At 42.8% G+C, this 19,778-nt stretch overlaps 1 protein-coding gene across 1 annotated transcript in view; it reads left to right on the top strand.

Moving 5' to 3' along the window:
• Positions 1-1,947: 1,947 nt before the first annotated feature.
• Positions 1,948-19,778, top strand: part of PLAC1 (placenta enriched 1) — a 45,139-nt gene continuing 27,308 nt past the window's right edge. The window contains exons 1-2 of the mRNA XM_041742023.1: positions 1,948-2,019; positions 15,500-15,571. The gene's annotated coding sequence lies outside the window, so the exon portion shown is untranslated. The remainder of the gene's footprint in view (positions 2,020-15,499; positions 15,572-19,778) is intronic.

Below are 19,778 nucleotides of genomic sequence, written 5' to 3'. Positions count from 1 at the left end.
TAAATTAGATCAAATGAGCATGTAAATTGCTTAGAACGATGTCCAGCATGTACAGAATAAATGTCCAGTAAATGGTAACCGTCTTCATCATAGGGCACCAGATATGTATCCAGGAGTGGAGAGGGTCACATTATAAAAGGCTCTTCTCTCTCATGTGCCTGAGGACAAATCCTCTGAGGTGTCTGATCTGGAATAAGTGCCTTCTTCCTTTCTGCAGAACTAACTGTCCAGCAGATAGCCAGTCTATCCCAGCCTAGGGTCACAAGTCAGTGATAACAACCAGTAGGGTGGCAAATGATCTGAGGAGAGGAAGTGTGGTCATTGAAAAGTAAGCAATTGCTTTCCTTGTCTGCAGAGGATTTATCGGAACTCAGAACTGAAGGCTTTCAGAGTTGACAAAGGATCTTTTAGAAAAGAATGTTCCCTAGGGGTTCTCCATGCCTGCAGAGGTCCAAATGAGAGAAATCAGAGTGCGGTTAGACCCAGGGAAGACATGTGCATGTGGACATTTACCCACAGATGGATAAAATGATGGGCCAGGCTCCCAAAACAGGTCATGTAGTGTCTTCCCCTGGCAATTTCGGAAAAGAATGGCTGGTCATCGGTCCTAGATTGTCTCACAGACTATTAGAGCAAGAAGAACCCTTGCAGGTCTCTTACTCAAGCCTTGATTTTAAGCCTGAGAATGCTAAGACCCAGAGAGAGAGGACAGTTGCCCTATGGCCGTAAGGCTAATTATTGGCAGGACCAGGATTTAAGTTGTAAGCCAATAGATCATGCCACTGTATCGTACTGGTCTTTTTAGGTACTCAAACTATTGTCCCTTCTAGTTCTGGAATGCTCTGTCATAGCAACATACTAAAAAGTAATTGAGGCTCACCCAGGGGAACTTGTAGGTACTGAGCAGCACCTCACTTGCAGCTCCTCCAATGTAGCCAACCCGATTTTGGAGCTCTGGCTGTCAGAGCGTTTCAGCCAAGGCTCCTCACTCAACTAACTGGTCTTCTAAGCTTACCATTTGAAAGCAGCTGTGGTTAAAGCAGAGCTTGCTGACTCAGCCCATAGAGTAAGGATGACTAAACACAAGAATTTCCTGTTGGGGGGGGGGTGGAAAATATCTTTCAAATGCATTTGTTTCAGGGAACCATTCTGATCAGTCAGGACCTGGCCCACCGTGGGCCCGTGAGGAAAAGCAGCAGGCTGTCCCCGCTCAGCACCAACACAGGATTTGCAGATGTTTCCTTTCTTTTTGCTAAACAACACTGTGGCTGTCTCGGCACCATTTTGGTCTGGCCCGCATTCACACAGAGCTTTATCTGCCAACTGGTACAGCCCAAAGCCAAGGGGAACGGATGTCTCCCCTGACCGGAGGGGCCTTTCACATTCCCCTGCTCCGAGGCCTTCCCCCCAGGGGTGAATGGGGCTGATCTGCTTTATCTCAAGACAGCTTCAATTCTGAGCCCACCTTGAACTCGAAAGAGAGGTTCATTTATGCTGACTGATCAGAAAACAGTGTGGGCTGGCTTCCATCCTCAGGGTGCACTCTGGGGAGTTTGCAATCTGGAGTAAAGTCATCATTTTCAGGTCTAAATACCACACAGACATTGGACAACTTTAGGAAACGAACATTGACCTTCAGTTGGATTGCTCACCAGCTTAAGGCATTAATTCAGTGAAGCTAAAATTTGGATAAATATTTCAAGGCTCTTGGCTGGGAAGGAGTCTGCCTTGCTCAATTAGAAAGTTGGAGACACCTGGTGCATTTTGGGGGCGACACATTTTTACAACTTGCAAATTAGAAAGGGGGGCGGGGAAAGAGGGAGAGTGAAATCGTCGGCCGTCTTCTCAAAGCAATACACAACTCCAACAGTTCCGACATAGAGGAGTCCATAGAGGGGTTGAGTCCGAGGGGCTGCCTCATCCCCTCTCTCCTCTCTCCATTCCCAGCCGTGCATTCACAAGGAGGAAACAGAACCGACTGCCTTGGAGGTCTCAAAGAGGGTCAAGGATATATTTTTCGTAAGTGAATAACAATTTCTTATTCCAATGGGGGGAATGTTCTGGGATAGGCAATGTGGGGTCATGGAAAGGCATCTGGATCTTGGGGGAGGGGGAAAAGTAGGAGAGAGAGAGAGAGCCCCAATTCCTTGCCACCTGGCAGTGTGAGCTTGGAAGTGTTATTTTACTTTTTTCCAAGCCTGTTTCAGATCCTGTAAACACTTAAGGTACATAAATTGCCTGGGAATAATATGGCCTCAATAAATGTTTTCTAAATTTCTGAATTTCTAATGGTTATGGATCCTTACGTTTGTCTAACACATGACAGTGCATACAATATTTCTGTATTCACTCTCTTTTTCAAATCTGGCAAGATGCATGTGATATAAGCGGGGTAAGGATTGTTACCTGTCTGATAGAGGGAAGTGAGGCTCAGGGAGGTAAGGAGACTATACCTGCAGGAACAAGGGCTCCAGGTCCACCATTCTTTCAGACATTCTACACAACGTCTCATTTTCAAGTGCAAAGGTTCTTAAAGGATAAAATGCTATAGGATCAATGCATCAGATCTGTGCCTTGCAACTAAGTGCCACTTGTATGAGGGCTCACACACTGGTCTTGGAATGACTTGGGTTGGGATTATCTAATATTCTTGTAAAAGAACAATAGGACCTCAGGTTAGTGAGGAATAATACTTGGTATTTGGAATAACATGGGCCAGAGTTGAGAAGGTCAATTATAGACTCAGGCGAGTGAGCAAATATATACTTAGTCCACCCCCATTGGGTACCTGGCCTCTCACTGGAGCTATTAAATGCTTAACAGGAGTGGACTTGTGGTGTGAATGTTCTTTGGCTTTCCATAGGTCTTAGAACCCTTGACTCATGGTGCTGAGTGGGGCTGTTATAGGTCAGATAGTCCAGTCACCATCTAGCAAAGCCACTCCTGTCCACTGAGTGGCTATCCACCTTCCAGTGACCAAAAAAACTTCTTACCAGCTCTATGTGTCATTTCTAATTCTGTGCCCTGCCCAGTCTTGATGATGGTCATCTGCGCCATGATCGTTTCTGACTGCATGGTGCTCTAGGGAAACCCAGAGATGCTCATTGGAAATGCAGCTTATGCAGGCAACTAGGCATGCTCCTGAAAGTTACATGAAAACAAAATTTCCATAGAGCAAATCCTGGTTTTTGCATCCTAGGCTGTTGCCTAATTTATCACTTTTTAAAACATAGGATTAGATTTGCTTAAGCAGCAATTTTTTTTAAACCTAGGGCCCGTAATTCTTGGATGAAATATAGGAAGCTCTATGGATTTTTCTGAAACTACACAAAATTGCATGTTTGCATTTATATACAGTTTTCTAGGAAGAGAGTTCATAGCTGCCCTTGGATTCTCAAAGGGGTCTATCCTCCAAAAGGTTAAGAACTGTTGGCCTAGAGGAGGGTGGAACTGTGATCGTGTTCATGAACATCATAGTTTGCAGCCCCAACCTCAGGTTCCTAGGACAGTAGCTTTGGTTTGTTGTCTTCCCTCCCACTGCCTCAGAAGGATGGGTAGGATGGGTACCCATGGGTCATGCTGCCAAGCTTCAATCATCCCCTGCCCTATTTGCAGATTGATGGCCACACTAAGAGTTTGAGTGGGGATTGTTTGCTGTACAGCTTGAACTTTGGAGGCAGATAGCTCAGTGATTTGGGGCATGTCGCTTCATCTCTCTGAGCCAGTTTCCTCATCTAATAGGTGGGGAAAATCGCAAGGTTGTTGTGAGGATTCGAAGCATGGTGATGGCTGTAATGTGCTTGACACATAGTAAGTGCTTGATAAATAAAAACGTCAACAGTATCTTTACCAGGTGGACAAGTCCTTAAGAAGACCTAAAGCAAGGCACCTGGGTGGCTCAGTCAGTTGAGCATCTGCCTTTGCTCAGATCATGCTCCCGGGGTCCTGGGATGGAGCCCCACATCAGGCTCCCTGCCATGCATGCTTCTACCTCTGCCCTCTGTCCCCACTCACGCGCTCTCTCTCTGTCAAATAAATAAATAAAATATTTTTCTTTTAAAAAGGACCTAAAGTTCTTTTCTGGCTGCATGGACAGCTCCTTCTGAGGGCCACATTGCTGCCCAGAGCCATACTCAGTGGCCCATTTGTGGGCATAGGAACAAAAACAATTGCACCTTTGCCGTTTGGCCAAACACTGGCTTTGGTCTTTTTAATGCTCATTCTTTGCTAAAAACTCTTGAGGGTCCCTGAAACCATGTTTGGTTATTGAACCCAGAAATTCTAGGTAGGGGTTCAGGCTGTGTCTATAGGAGGCCAGAACAACTGGTGGGGTTAAATCAGCTCCAGACCCTCAGTCTGTGCTTTGTCTGGGCAGCAATAATAGTGTCTAAAGGGCTTTCTCACCCCTGCTCCTATCTGTCTCAGAACAACCAGTGGAGGTCAGCAGGGCAGGTGTCAGAAAAGCCACTTATTGGTGGCAATCACATAAGCAAGTCTGGGGGTTTTGAGTACTTGGTGAAGATGTGATGTTTTGCAAAAAGGAAAAGAAGCAAAATGAGAGTGTTAGCAAGAAATGTTAGTACTGAGTATCAGTTTTTGAGTTTTGGGTTTATTGGGAACAAATGAACATAGCGTAGAGCTAGGCACATGGCTTCTGGAGTCAGATCAGGCTATGGCCAGTTCCACGGGAGGGGAACTCATGAAACAGTCTAACATGTCACTGGATGGTTTGGTATGGTCAAGGGCTGTAAGGCCTCAGAGGAAAGAAAATGTAAGTCAGAAAGCTTCTGAAAGGCAGGCCTTGGGTTTAGGGAGCCAGAGGGAAGAAAGAAAGGGTGGTAGGCAGATGAGCAAGAGCAGAGAGGTTGGACGGAGTGTGTGCCGGGGGCTAGAGGCACTTACACAGTAGCTAACCAGGGGGCTGTTCTGGAAAGTAGTAGGAATTTTGGTTGGTGTGGACCTGATACGGTGGGCAGTGAGGAGCAGCTCAGAGTGGCAACAGAAGGGAATTAAAGGGGATGAAGTCAGAGAGTCCAGCTGGGAGCCGCAAATAAAAATCCAGGCTTAAATGGGCAGAATGGTCTGGCATAGCATGAGGCCATGGGAACAGCGAGTGGGAGCTTGCTGGTCTCTGGAGCCTCTGCCTAGAGTATCACCAAGAGTCTTCTCTCTGCAAGGAGCAAATTGATTTTGTGTCTTTATTTTTGTTTCTTTTCATTTTCATTCCAGTATGGCTAGCATACAGTGTGCTATGAGTTTCAGGTATACAATATGGTGATGCAACACTTCCATACATCACTTGGTACTCCTTGTGATAAGTGTTCTCTTCACCCCCTTGACCTATTCCCCCACACACACACTCTGGCGACCACCATTTCTTCTCTAGAGTTAAGAGTCTGTTTTGTGCTTTCTCTCTCTTTTTCCCTTTCCTTGTTTTTTTTGTTGCTGTTTCTTAAAATCCACATATGCTATTTGTCTTTCACTAACTGACTTATTTCACTTAACATAATACTCTCTAACTCTACTCATGTTGTTTCAAATGGCAAGACTTCATTCTTTTTGATGGCTGAGTAGTATTCCATTATGTATATATACCACCTCTTCTTTATCCATTCTTTGGCTGATGGACACTTTGGCTGCTTCCATATCTTGGCTGTTGCAAATAAAGCTGCCATAAACATTGGGATACATGTATCCCTCTGAATTAGTGTTTTCATATTCTTTGGGTAAATACCCTGAAGTGCTATTGCTGGGCCATAGGGTAGTTCTATAACTTTCTGAGGAACCTCCATACTGTCTTCCACAGTGGCCACACCAGTGTTGTCTAGCATAAGCAATGTCTCTTTCATACAGGAGCACGTGACCTGCTTTAAGCCAATCAGGCAAAATAACTTGCAAAGGAGAAAAACCAAGAGGTGATTCTCCATGTTACAGAATAGTTCTTTACCAAAGGATGCACAGAAGGCTCTTTGACTTGAAAACTCCCTTAAGTTTAGAATGCCTTCAGATTAGAACAGTAGGTTTTTTTGAATTTAGGAAGAATGGTCAAAAATTATATGGGAAAATTTTGTTTAAATAGCTAAAAGGCGGTGGGGAGGAAACCAGTCACATGTCTCCAGTTGTCTTTCTTATGATCCATGGCACTGTATAAAACTTACAACTTCTGAAAATAATACTAAGCTGCAGTAATTTTAAAAATAATTTATAGGGGCGCCTGGGTGGCTCAGTCTGTTAAGCATATGACTTCTGCTCAGGTCATGATCCCAGCGTGCTGGAATAGAGCCCCTCATCGGGCTCCCTGCTCAGCAGGGAGGCTGCTTCTCTCTCTCTCTCTCTCCCTCTGCCTTCTCTCTCTCTCTCAGATAAATACATAAAATCTTTTAAAGAATAATAATAATTTACATATGAGATTTAGTGAGCAGTAATAATAATAGTCAACATGTATCAAGGGCTTGCATGTTACTAAACAATTTAAAGACAGTACCCTGTTTAATCTTCACAACAGTCTCTTGAGATATATTTTGCTATTTTCCCCCATTTCACAGATAAGGAAAATGATGCTTTCAGAGGAGTTAACTAAAGCATACAATATCCCCCAAAAAAACAAGAAAGAAAGAAACTCCCCTAAGTTATGTGCAGGTGAGCACCCTGCCTCCCAGGCAGGCTTTGGGGGTGCAGCGTGATAAAACACCTCCATGGTCCCCCTCCTCAGCCTCTGCCTGGAGTTCTACTTGATGTAGCAGATCTTGGGAAGCTTTTCAGGTGGAAAAAACACCTCTCTCAGCCTGCACAGATTGGTCATGGACCTGGTCCAGCGGTGAACTGATTTTGTTGACATTTTAGCAGGAAAGGTACAGAGAGAGAGGGTGCGGTGGGGAGGGGGTGCTCAGGATTCAGTTCCCTGGGTTGTCCTGATAATTTATTTCCTCGATTTGAACATTTTCCTTTAGGAAAGAAAACCCAATGACATGAAGTAGTTCTTTGCTCTGGTTCAGGATGCCCCATGCAGGGTGATGAGTTTGGAGATGCCTCTGAGCGATCACGTTAGCTAGGACTCTGAAGCACTACTTCTACCTGCTATGTGTCTGAGTGGCCCAAGCTTGGTTCAATCCCATTATACCCTGGACTGGGCCCCCTCCTCTATGGGGGATGGCCATGCACTTGATCGAGGTCGCCGACAGAGGCTGGATTCAGCACTGGCTCAGCTGAGGGAAGGTTGCATACATTTGTGCTTGCTAGAAGAGGATCTTGTTTTCACATTTAAGGGAATATAAAAATGACTTTGTTGTGTTCAAATTGCCTTGCTGGATGAATAGAGCCCTGTGGCTTCGGGGCTTAGAAAGGATTGTGCAGAGATGACATATTTCCTTATATATGTTTCCATATGGCTGTATTTCCATCCAGGTGCTAAGTCCGTAGCTTTTATCTCAGGAGTCCCGTGAAGTTGTTTGGGGTCCCCAGGCTAAAACTAAGATCCTGATATCATTGAAACTCTTTTGGACAAAAGCTAGGGGTAGGGAAATCCTGGTTAGTTGCCGTAAGCAGTTTGTAACGTATAAGAGATGAAACCTTTGGTTATTGTTTAGGACAAACTACAGTTAACTCTTGAACAGCCTGTTCACCCCCTATACAGTCAAAAATTGGTGTATAACTTTTGACTCCCCCAAAATTTAACTACTAAGAGCCTGCTATTGACCAGAAGCCTTACCGATGACAAAAAGTCTATCAACAGACATTTTGTACACTGTATGTATTATATACTGTATTCTTATAACAAGGTATGCTCAGAGAAAAGAAGATGTTATTAAGAAAATCATAAGGAAAATACAGTTCCTGGACCGTACTGTATTTATCGAAAAAAAATCTGCATGTAAGTGGACCCGTGCAGTTCAAACCCATGTTGTTCAAGGCTCAGCTGTATTCCCGTTTTAATGATGACAGCAGCTCCTATATATTGAGAACTTCCTATGTGCTTGGAACCATGCTAAACCCCTTATGTACATAATCTCACATAAGCTTCACAAATCCCTAAAATCAAGGTGCCGGTGTTATCCTCCAGGTAACAGAAGAGAAAAGTGATAGAGAGGTTAAGAGATTTGACCAAGGTGAGGTGGCTAGCAAGTGGAGAGCTGGGATTTAAACCCATCATGTTCATGACCATGAAAACCTTTCCCCCAGGAAACTGCTCAAAATTCATCTCCCTGCAAATTTCAAGCAAAGACTCTAATGAAACTAAAATGTAGTTCAAGAAGCAAAAGTAGGAGCACATGGGTGGCTCAGGAGGTTAAGTGTCTGCTTTCAGCTCAGGTCATGATCTCGGGGGTCCTGGGATTGATCCCAGCGTTGCATCGGGCTCCCTGCTCAGTGGGGAGCCTGTTTCTCCCTCTGCCTCTGCCCCTCTCATGCTCTCCTTCACTTTCTCTCAAATGATAAAATCTTTAAGAAGTGAAAGTGGCTTTGTGAGGAGGACGATTTATAAACTTGTGTACATGGGAGGTGGGAATCATGTCTGCAGGCTAGTTTGCTAGGGGAGCAATTATATCTCAAATGGGGAGAGAACAAGGAAGCTAAGGGGATGACGTGGAGTCTGACAGCCAGTGCCTTCAGCGGAGCTCGAGCCCCGAGGGGGAGAGGGCCAAAGCCAGAGGCTTGTAGGCCTGAGAATCTGTAGCACCAGGGAGAGTGCTTCTGAGCCTGGCTGTCGCAGAGCTGGGCAGGGGGACACTCAGCTCTTCGTGCTGACCTTCGCTGCTCTTGTGACTGGTGTCTTTTGTTCATATTTTTCTGCTTATTGCTGGCATCTAAGAAGGTTTTTGATTTTGTGTGTTCACTGTGTCTCTAACGACCATACTGAAATCTTAATTCTTTTTTAAAAAGATTTCATTCACTTACCCATGAGAAACACACACACACACACACACACACACACACAGAGAGAGAGAGAGAGAGAGAGAGAGGCAGAGACACAGGCAGAGGGAGAAGCAGGCTCCATGCAGGGAGCCTGATGCGGGACTCGATCCAGGCCCTGGGATCACACTCTCGGCTGAAGGCAGACACCCAACCACTGAGCCACCCAGGCATCCCAAATCTTGTTAATTCTGATATAAAATTAGAATTCACTCACATCTCTTGGGTTGTGTAGGTATGCAAACATATCATTAATGTGTATACACACACACACATATCTTCTCCATTTTACAAATTAAACTGAGGTTCAGAGAGGGTTAGTAACTCCCTCTAGGTCACACAGCTAGTAAGTGACAGTGCACAGGTTAAACAATAGACCAGCCTTGAACCCTGAATTACTATACAATAATCTCTCTCTTATACCTATATTATTTTGTAAAGGCGGGATGATGCTATACGTATTCTTTGTAATCTCCTTCTTTCACTTAACAATACATTGCAACAACTTACCTATATGCCTAAATATTATTCAATAGCATTTTAATGGATGCATAAATACCTTTATCATAAGGGTAATAATTAACATTTATTGAGTGCTTACAATGTGTCAGGTGCCTGAACATGGATTATTTCGTGTCAATGGTGTTTACATGACACCAGAATTACTGGTAGTTGTGGTCACATCGGTTCAAAAGCTCCAGCCTGCTACTCTCCTACCTGGTGGCACCTTCACCTGTCACCCCTAACCAGCTCTGGGGCTGTGGGATCTGCATGGATTGCTATGTCATGTAATGCAAAACATCCACATCAATAAGACATGGGAAAAAAGCAAGTAGCAGGCATCTAGGCTGGGCAGAGGGCAGGCAAGGGTTGAAAGAGCAACCCTTGATGTTGGCAGGGCTCCCTGGGAGGGGGGAACCTAACATTACTAGTATAAATAAGGGACTGAGAGAAACTATTCTTCTCTAGATTCTTGGAAGCTTTGAGCTGATACTACAACCCAAGGAAAGCTGTGTCAGAGAAGAGATTTTAGGGGCTGTGGGAGCAGGTACCATGGGTGGGTTGGAGGGAAAAGGTGTCAAGAAGACATCAACATCCATATCTTGCCCAAGATGATCCTTTCCACTGATGCACAGTGACTGCTTAATGCATCCCAGCTGCTCTGGACTGAATTATGCCCGCCCCCCCAAATTCCCATGCAGAAGCCCCAATCCTTCAGTGTGATGGTCCTTGGAGATGGGGACTTTGGGAGGTAATTAGGTTGAGATGAGGTCATGCGGATGGGGCCCTCATGATGAGATTAGTGCCCTCATGAGAAGAGATGCCAGAGAACTTGCTCTCCTCTCCCCATTGGCTTTATGCTTCAGCTAATTCCCTATATTCTGAAAATATGAGAGAAAAATGGTTTGTGCTCCTCAGATGACTCTCAGGATAGCGTTAGAAAAATATATTTTATTCATTCTTTTAAAGAACTCCACAAATAATTATTGAGTGCCTATTAAGCACCAGGAACACTTCTTGACAGTGACCAAGGCAGAAACTATGCTTTACTTTCAGATAGCAGGAGAAACCTAGGTACAATTCAGTGGCATGAACTCACTCAGTGTCATGCAGCCCTCACCACTGTCTAGTTCCAGAACATTTTCATCACCTCTAAAGGAATTCTTCTACCCATTAGTCACTCCTCATTCTTCATTACCCCCAGCCGGATGTATCACTAATTTACTTTCTGTCTCTGTGGATTTGCATATTCTGGAGATTTCATACAGCTGGAATTGTATAATATGTGTCCTTTGTGTATGGCTTCTTTCACTTAACACTGTGTTTTCAAGGTTCATCCTGTTGTAGCATGGGTTACTACTTTGTCCCTTTATGGATGAACTGTATTCCATGGTATGGATAGACCACACTTTGCTTATCTATTCATCAGTTGATGACATTGGGTTGTTTCCACCTTTTGGCTATTGTGAATGGTGCTGCTGTGAACATTGATGAACAAGTTTCTTTTTTTAAGATTTTATTATTTATTTATTTGAGGGAGAAAGAGAGAGCATGCATAGAGGGAGATGGAGAGGGAGAAGCAGACTCCTCACTGTGCAGGGAGCCCTACATGGGGCTCAGTCCCAGGGATAATGACCTGAACTGAAGGCAGACATTTAACCAATGGAGCCACCCAGGCACCTCTGATGGACAACTTTTTGTTTGGACACAGAACTCAGTTCCCTGGAATATATACCTAGGAGTAGAGTTGTGGATCATATGACATTCTTTGGAGAATCAGAGAATGGCACCACTTTTATTACTGAAGAGAAAAACCCAAGAACCAAAATAATCACTTGAAGCTATATTTTTAAGCATTATAGGTAGTCTGACCAGATTAGCGATAAAATGGATCCTCCATTTTAGAACCAAAGTGAGTTGTTATTCAGTGTACACCCATCTGTACAGTTGGAAAAACTATGCAAACACCATTTTCTGCTGGCCCACTGAAGCATGAGCACAAACCTCTCCTCGGGACTGAAGCAGGACTGTTTGTCATAGCCCCAGTAATCACTGAGACTGGCGATCCCCTCATCCATTTGTGAATACCTTGAGGATAAAGGCTTATCTGAGTCATCTGTGTTATCCCAGCACCTGGCACAGTCAACATTTGTTGGTGGAAGGAAGATAGGAATGCCCCCAGCCCCTTGGGGGAGGTGATCTGGGCCACAGTCTCTTTCTTCCCATGTCTCTGCAGCATATCAAGGCACACCTACCCTCACACCAGCCTCCTTCCCATAAGCCACCACTTGGGGTGGTACTGCCACTGTCAGTGAGCAAGCCAGGGTTATAGCACTTTTCACATAAACAAATTGGCAAATCTCAGAAACTGATGTCTGTCAGACCCAGTTATTCTGGTATTGTTTTGAACAATCTGATCATCCTTTCCTTGGACAGTCTCCTAGGGTCTGGTCATTTGCCTTTCTTCACTGTAAAATAGGAATCCTGTTACTGGTTTCCAATCACCTCACAGCCTGGTGGGGAGTCTCAAAGCAGATCTGGAAGCTGGATGTCTGACCATCTCTGGGCTTGTGTAGTTCTCCCCAAGTGGGCAGTGACTGGGCATGATCCCCTGGGGAGCCTGTCACTGCTGCTGACATGGAGAATACTGGTGTGGGAACAAATGCTGTCTTTGTCACAAGCTCGGCTACGGGGGGCCTCTCCTTCCCTGAGCTGGCAGCTGAGGCTAAGCACTTGAAATCCCTGGGCCAGCTGTTGTGAAGTAAATGCCAGGCAGTAGGTAAGGCAGGATTCAGAGCTGGGCAGGCGGCCAGGCTAGAGCGGGAGCACAGATGGGGGGGGGCACAAAAGTTGGCAAACAAGTATTTGCCAAGGGGGGAGGTAAAAATACAATTTTGCTTCTTGAGTAGACAAAGCACCAACAGGGGGGCTGCCTAAAAATGCCTGTTTTCACTCACTATCAGCTAAAGAAGATTCTTATACCAGGAAGGCACTGTGAGCAGTGCTTCCCCGAGGAGGCTTCCCCGGGAGCGCAGAGAGATAGCCACACCCTTTGAAGTTTGCTGGGAGCTCACAAAGGACAGTGTTGTTTGCACCAAGGAAGAATGATAGCCCCACATAATGGTATCCTTATTCTCTAAACGTCAGACCTTATGTGATGAGGGGCGAGTAAGCCTGCAGGCCCAGGCCAAGGGGGAGGGGGGTGAGCTCGGCAAATCACACAGGCCTTCAGCTTGCTTGCAAGTCAGCATGGAAGGTCTTCCTAGGAAGATGGTGCAGTCTAAGTCAGGGGTCTGTTTCAACTCTTCCCAGGGGGACAGTAAAACCATACCAAGATACTTGTTCATTTGGTGATGGCTGATAAAAATTTTCAAGTGGACGTTATCTTCCATAGCACTTGATAGATTTCAGCTAAACATGGCATGAGCTTAAAGCTCATAGAGATAAAAGACGGATGAGAAAAAAAAATGGTTCAACCCATTGTTTTTATTTATTTATTATTTTTTTAAAGCATTTAATTTATTTATTCATGAGAGAAACACGCAGAGAGAGGCAGAGACATTAGCAGAGGGAGAAGCAGGCTCCCTGGGAGAGACGGATGTGGGACTCAATCCCAGGAACCTCGGGTCACAACTTGAGCCAAAGGCAGACTCAACCACTGAGCCACCCAGGCATCCCTAAGCCCATTGTTTTAAAATCAGAATGAGAATGGTTGTGTTTCCCAGTGCTGGGATTCCTGTCACACAAAAGGGAAAGTCAGTAGGCTGGCAGTCACTGTCAAAGGCAGCTTGTCCACCAGTTATTAGGAATGGAGCCCCAAAATTGGGCTTTAACATAGCCATGACCAACTTTGGGATGTCTATGGCATTGCACCATGCGTGCGTATGTTGGGACCACTTCCAAAATTCTGACTCATTTCCTAGCCGATGAAACCATGTCAGGCATATGAGTTTCATTGCTGGTGTCATCCCAGGGAATTTTTGTCAGCCCTGGTGCCTGGGAATGATTCCATTAGACCTGGGAATAACTGTGTGCTGCCATGGTAAAAGCCATGCAGAGCCCGAAGCTCCAGCCCTAGCTCTGTCGCCAATTAACTGTCATTCCAAGTGAGTCTTTTAACCAATCTGTGTCTTGATTTCTTTAGTGGTTAGAAAGAAACTGTTTAATGAGACAGTTTCGTCCCTTCTGGCTGTAAACATAAAAATGTCTGTCTCTCCGTGTTGGATTTGACAAAGGATCATTGTGGATATGTAAAGCATCTACTTTGATAAATTTTTTTAGGTCTATAAGGGGTCTCAAAGTTCAGCTAGTCCAACAACCCTGTTGTGGTACAGATGTAGAAACTGAGAGCCAGAGAGGAGAACGGAGTTGCTCAATTAGTGCAGCACCAGGGTTTATTTTTTTTTTTTGTTTTTTTTTTTTTGTTTTTTTTTTTTTTTTTTTTTTTTTTAGCACCAGGGTTTAGAGATCAGGTTTCTCGATCCCCAGTCCAGTGCATTTTCCACTACATTTATCTTTAAATCAGAGCAATACATGAGCATGGTTCAAAAATACCAAATAATACAGGAGAGCTTGGAACAAAAAACAACAGTTTTCAGCCCCACCCCTAGTCCCACTCCTCAGAGGCAACCATTTTGAACAGATTCTATTTTCAATTCATCTGGTGGTTACTCTGATATCACTAAATAATATGCCTCTACTCCTATTTCTTGGTTTATCCATTTGGGACCTTATCTATTGACTTTGTGCTATTAAAAAATGATCTCACTTAACATTAACCCAATCTCCCCTCTTTCCTCCACCTCCCCAAGTTCGATAGTGTTATCTTTATGAGATTTTTTTCATTTACTTTTTAAAATAGCATACAGGGGTGCCTGGGTGGCTCAGGTGGTTAAGCATCCAACTCTTGGTTTTGCTCAGGTTATGATCTCAGAGTCAAGAGATCAAGCCCCCAGTCAGGCTGCATGCTCAGCAGGGAGTCTGCTCGAGATTCTCTCTCCCTCTGTCCCTCCGCCCCCCCAATAAATGAATAAATCTTAAAAAAATAAAATACATACAGTAAAGTTTACTGTTTTGGGTATACAGTTCTACAAGTTAAGAGAAATATATAAAGTCATGTAACTACCACCACAATCAAGATATAAAACAGTTTATTACCTACCTAAATTTTCTCATGCTGCCTTTTATAATCAATCCATCCCTCTAACCTCAACCCCAGATAACCACTCGTCTGTTTTATGTTGCTGTATTTTGCTTTTTCCATAATGTTATAGAAATGGAACAATAGAATATGTGATCTTTTGAGACTTCATCTTTCACTCAGGATAATTATTTTGAGATTCATGTATCAGTAGTTCATTCTTTTGTAGTAATGAGTAGTATTCCATTGCATAAGTGTACCACAATTTATGCCTTCACCGGTTGAAGGACATGTAGGTTTTTTCCCAGTTTGATGGTATTATTTTTAGTGATTACATTGGTTACCTTTTAAATTGTAATCATATTCTTAAACCTCTATTGCTTGAGCCATCATCTACCATTTATTAAGTAGATCTTCTTCAGCATAGTAAATGCTTTTGATTGGATTTTAAACATAATACTTTCATTCATAGTCTCAGTTTTATTTTATTTTTTTAAGATTTTATTTATTCATTCATGAGAGACACACAGAGAGAGGCAGGCAGAGATATAGGCAGAGAGAGAAGCAGGCTCCATACAGGGAGCCCGATGTGGGACTCGAACCTGGGACTGCAGGATCATGCCCTGAGCCGAAGGCAGATGCTTAACTGCTGAGCCACCCAGGCATCCCCATAGTCTCAGTTTTAAATCAATTTCATTTGAGGATATAACTTTTCATGGGGGTGGGAGGGGTTGTTTAAATGCTACCTAGCAGCCTTATTCAGGGCTACTGTTATTCCAGATGATTCCTGTGGCATAGAGGGCCTTCTCTAGTACTAGACATGCTTGTTGCTGGGAAGATATACATGTACTTTCTTTTCTGACCGTTGCTAACTAAGGCAGTAATTTTTGGGAAAAAGACCTTTCTTCATGTGGATTTCAGCTTTTGTCTGTCATGCTTTTTCTGTTCCAGCTGCCTTCACCAGTGAGCACAAAGCCACGTTTCAAAGGAGACTGACAAATTATCCCCAGCTGCCAGAAGGAGGTTAGCTTTCTGTATGTTCTGTGTCCCCCTTCTCTGATAACCAACAGGTTAACTTTCTAAAAAGAACTAACAAAAGCAGAAATTGTCTTTTGGCTCAAATGGTTTTTTTACTCTTTTAAAAGATGCGGATTTATAATATTCCTCTCCATTCATACCCAAATTTATGCCAAGAAATATAGCATAAATGATCATAACTGAACCTTGGTTATTTGCAAGATTCATATTGATGCATTTTAAAAGTGTTTGCCAAAGCTAAATTATTTTTGAAATTTGCTAGCATGGTATCTTTCCTCAAACAGTAGCCATTTAAGGATGGAATGATATCAGCCTTGGCCATAGAGATGTATATGTTATAATACACTTGTGTTTTTAACCGATTTTGTATGTACATTATCTACCTAGCACTTAAACTGCATGGCAGGAGTGAGTCTGATGCCTGAACGGTACCCTACACATAGTAGGTGGTCAGTAAATGCCTTTTGAATTAAAATGATACAAAATAGTGTCAGGTATACATAATGGTGAAGTATTTGGGCAGGCATTCTCAAACACTACTGGGAATGCAAATTGGTACAACTCTCCCACGGGGCACTTTGACAACATGTGCCAAAGCCTTAACAATGTTCTTCTTCTTTCACCCAGTAATTCTCTTCTTAAGGACTTATCCTAAAAAAAAATAATAGAGATGCCTGAAAAAATGTAAATATGAGGAAATTCATTGTAACATGTTTTAATATAGAGAAAAAGTGGAAACGACTTACAAGTTGTCCTTACTATGAAATCTTACACAGTAACATTTATACTATGAAATGCTATGTAGTTATTTAAAATCATGTTTAAAGGTTATTTAGTAACATGAGGAAATTCTCAAAACCTAAATTAAGTCGGAGAAGGGAGGATACACAAATGAATGTACAGGATGATCCCGTGTGTGTGTGTGTGTGTGTGTGTGTGTGTGTGTAAAAAAGAGAAGACTAGAAGGAAGGAAATAAATAGAAATATTAATACTTGGGGTGCCTGGGTGGCTCAGGTGGTTAAGCAACCAACTCTTCATTTCAGTTCAGGTCATGATCTCAGAGTCATGTTGGGCTCCATGCTGGATGTGGAGCCTGCTTAAAATTCTCTCTCCTTCTCCCCCTCACCACACCCCATCCCCGTTCATGCTCTTTTCCTCTAAAAAATATATATATATATATATATATATATATATATATGTATACTGGTTATGTCTAGGTTGCAGGATTATAAGTAATGTTCATTTTCTAGTTTCTGTAATTTCTAACCTTACAATTAACTTATATTACTTTATAATCTGAAAAAATGTATTTTTCATTTGAAAGAAATAAATACTATTTCTGATAGATGGATGTCTTACATTCATAAAATCCTAGTAATACGATATGGAACCATTTCTCAAACCAAAGTCAACTCTTCAGATACCACATGGAAAGTCACAGCACTGTTTAGTTTCAGAAAGACAAAACGAAGCCCAGAAATCTTGTGTTTAAGCCTTCTGAGCCCCAGTTTGATATTGAAGGGCAAATATTGTTCATCCTCTTCTCTAGGCCTAGTTAGGTTTCATCCTTCTCTTCTCATCCCCACCCATTTTTAAACTGTACAGATCTGTGGAACAAATGTTGAGCAAACTGGAAATAAATAAAACCCACTGGCCTTAAGATACCACAAAGCCCTCCCTTCCTGTGTACTAATGGCTACCCGCCCATTGTACTCCCCAGAGTGGAGGGCTGGAGTCAGCCAAAATGGAGGCTTTGCTGAATCAAGCATGAACACTGCAAATGCTCAAAATAGTGAAAAACTTATGTCTGTAAAGATCGAGACACAACATGTACAACATTTTCTCTCCCCTACACTCTTTTCTTCATATAATATAAACTGGTGAGCTCTGCTGAGAAAAAAAGCAACAACTATGAAGTAAAAAAATCATAGAAGGCAATACAGTAAGGACTGTTCAAAGAAATCTCAGAATCCTAGAACCTTAGAGCCAGAAGGAAAACATTCCAACAAGTATAGGGCTCCTTCCAAATACCAGATACTATGCCAGGTGCTGATCAAATGTTATGTCATAAGAACCATCTAGCAGGGTGCCTGGGTGGCGTAGTTCGTTAAGTATCTGACTCTTGGTTATGGCTCAGGTCATGATCTGGGGGTCCTGAGACTGAGCCCCATGTTGAGCCCACACTCAGCATGGAGTCTGCTTGGGTTTCTCTCTCCCTCTCCCTCTGTTCCTTTGCCCCATATTTGTGCACACTCTTTCTCTGAAATAAATAACTACATCTTTTTAAAGCCCATCTATCAAGGCACCCCATTTTACCGATGAGGAAGTCAAAGCTCAGGGAGGGGTTGTGAATCCCCTTAAATTGCAGTTTGTTCGCTGCAAAGCTGGAGCTAGTTCCTACATCTCCTGGAGACTCAGAGGAAAAGATGGATTTTTTTTTCTAGTATAATCTTCCCCTCAGTTCCAGAGAGTCCAAATATTTACTGTGCATTTGTGCCTGGATGTTTTGTTAACAGCTCAAGATAATCATTAGGTCCCAAATCAAACTCCTATCCTTCCCCTTGTCTCCCAGTCACTGAGCATCTGAACTAAAGTCTGACTGGCTTCTTATTCTCTTTCACCTCTACCCCTTAAACAAGTCCTGTCAATTTTTCCTTCAAAAAATACTACTCAACCTATAAGACAACCCAACCTTTACCTCCTTATTAAATCTCTTCTTGATACTCCAGCCCATGCTGCTGCCCTTCATTCGGGGGCGATTAGCATGTGGCCAGCAGAATTCCTTCATGTGACAAACATGTACTGAGAGTCTACCATATGCCAGGTTCTGAAGATGAAGAATTCATTTGTTTTATCTCCCCAACCAGACAACCCTGGGAGTCTAGGGGATGAATTTTTCCTTAGCCTTTTAAACACCTATTGCAGCTCTGGGCACATATTTGAAGATTTGTTTGTTCAAGATCAGAACAGATTTAAGGAATCTGTCACCAGCTCAGCAGCTGGAAAACTCTTGGGATGCCCTAATATATGGTTCTTCCTCAACATCTCACAAGCTACATGGATATGATCCACTCACTCAATAAAGATAGCATATTAAAATGTAACTTTTAAACACCATACCTTAACAAATAAGTGATGAGATTTAACTAATATGAGATGTCGGATCTTAAAAGTCACTGGGGACTTCTGCCTCCAAGAAGATGGAATAGATATATTGTTCCCCATTCCTCTCAGTAAGTACAACTAGGAATCCTGGACATTATATATAAAACAAATATAAGAAGACCAATAATGATAGAAGAAGGCAGACTGGCTAAGGACCTCAGTAACCAAAGAATGACATGGTAGTAAGTTTTCTGAATTTTCTTTTTGCCTCACATATCCCAGACTGGCTGCTAGAGAAGCCAGCTATTCATAAAACACCCAATGGGAGCAGACAAAAATAAAGGCCTTCTCTCCCTGGCCAAAGGACCAGGAAATGGGCAACATAGCAAGATAGAAAACTATTACTTCTCTACACCACAGGAAAAACTGTGACCCCCCCCCCACCTCACCTGTGCCAAAAAGGCCAAATGGGGAGCCTGACCTTCTACTCCAATCTAGCAGTAACCAGGCAGTATCCCCTCCTTTCCACTCCCAGAGCAGCATCAGAAAAAAAAAAAAGCCAGCTAAAACAGAGGGTTTGGATAAGATCCAGAGTTTTCATTACATGATACCCAAAATGTACAATATTCATTTGGAAATCATTTATCATACTGAGAATCAGGAAAGTCTCAAACTGAATGAAAGAACACTATCAATAGATACAAAAACAGAGATGACAGGGATGTTGGAATTATCTAACAACGATTTTGAAGCAGCTGTCATAAAAATGCTTCAATCAGCAACTACAAACATGTTTGAGACTAATAAAAAGAAAAAAATCTCAGCAAAGAAATATTAAGTCTCAGCAAACAAATAAGAATATATAGAGGACAACAAAATGGAAATTTTAGAACTGAAAAACTCAGTGGATAGGCACAAAAGAACAGAGGAGACAAATGAAAAAATCAGAAAATTTGAAGATATAACAACAGAAATTACACAGAGAAAAAACAGACTGGAAAACAAATGAACAGAGCTTCAGGAACCTGTTGGACTTGAACAAAAGATATAGCACTCCTATCAATGGAGTTCTGAGAGAGGAGAAAG

Source organism: Vulpes lagopus, chromosome X (genome assembly GCF_018345385.1).
Source record: "Vulpes lagopus strain Blue_001 chromosome X, ASM1834538v1, whole genome shotgun sequence".
Classification (NCBI taxonomy): Eukaryota; Metazoa; Chordata; class Mammalia; order Carnivora; family Canidae; genus Vulpes; species Vulpes lagopus.
Note: the sequence above shows the minus strand (reverse complement) of the source record. Positions and strands in the feature narration are given on the sequence as shown.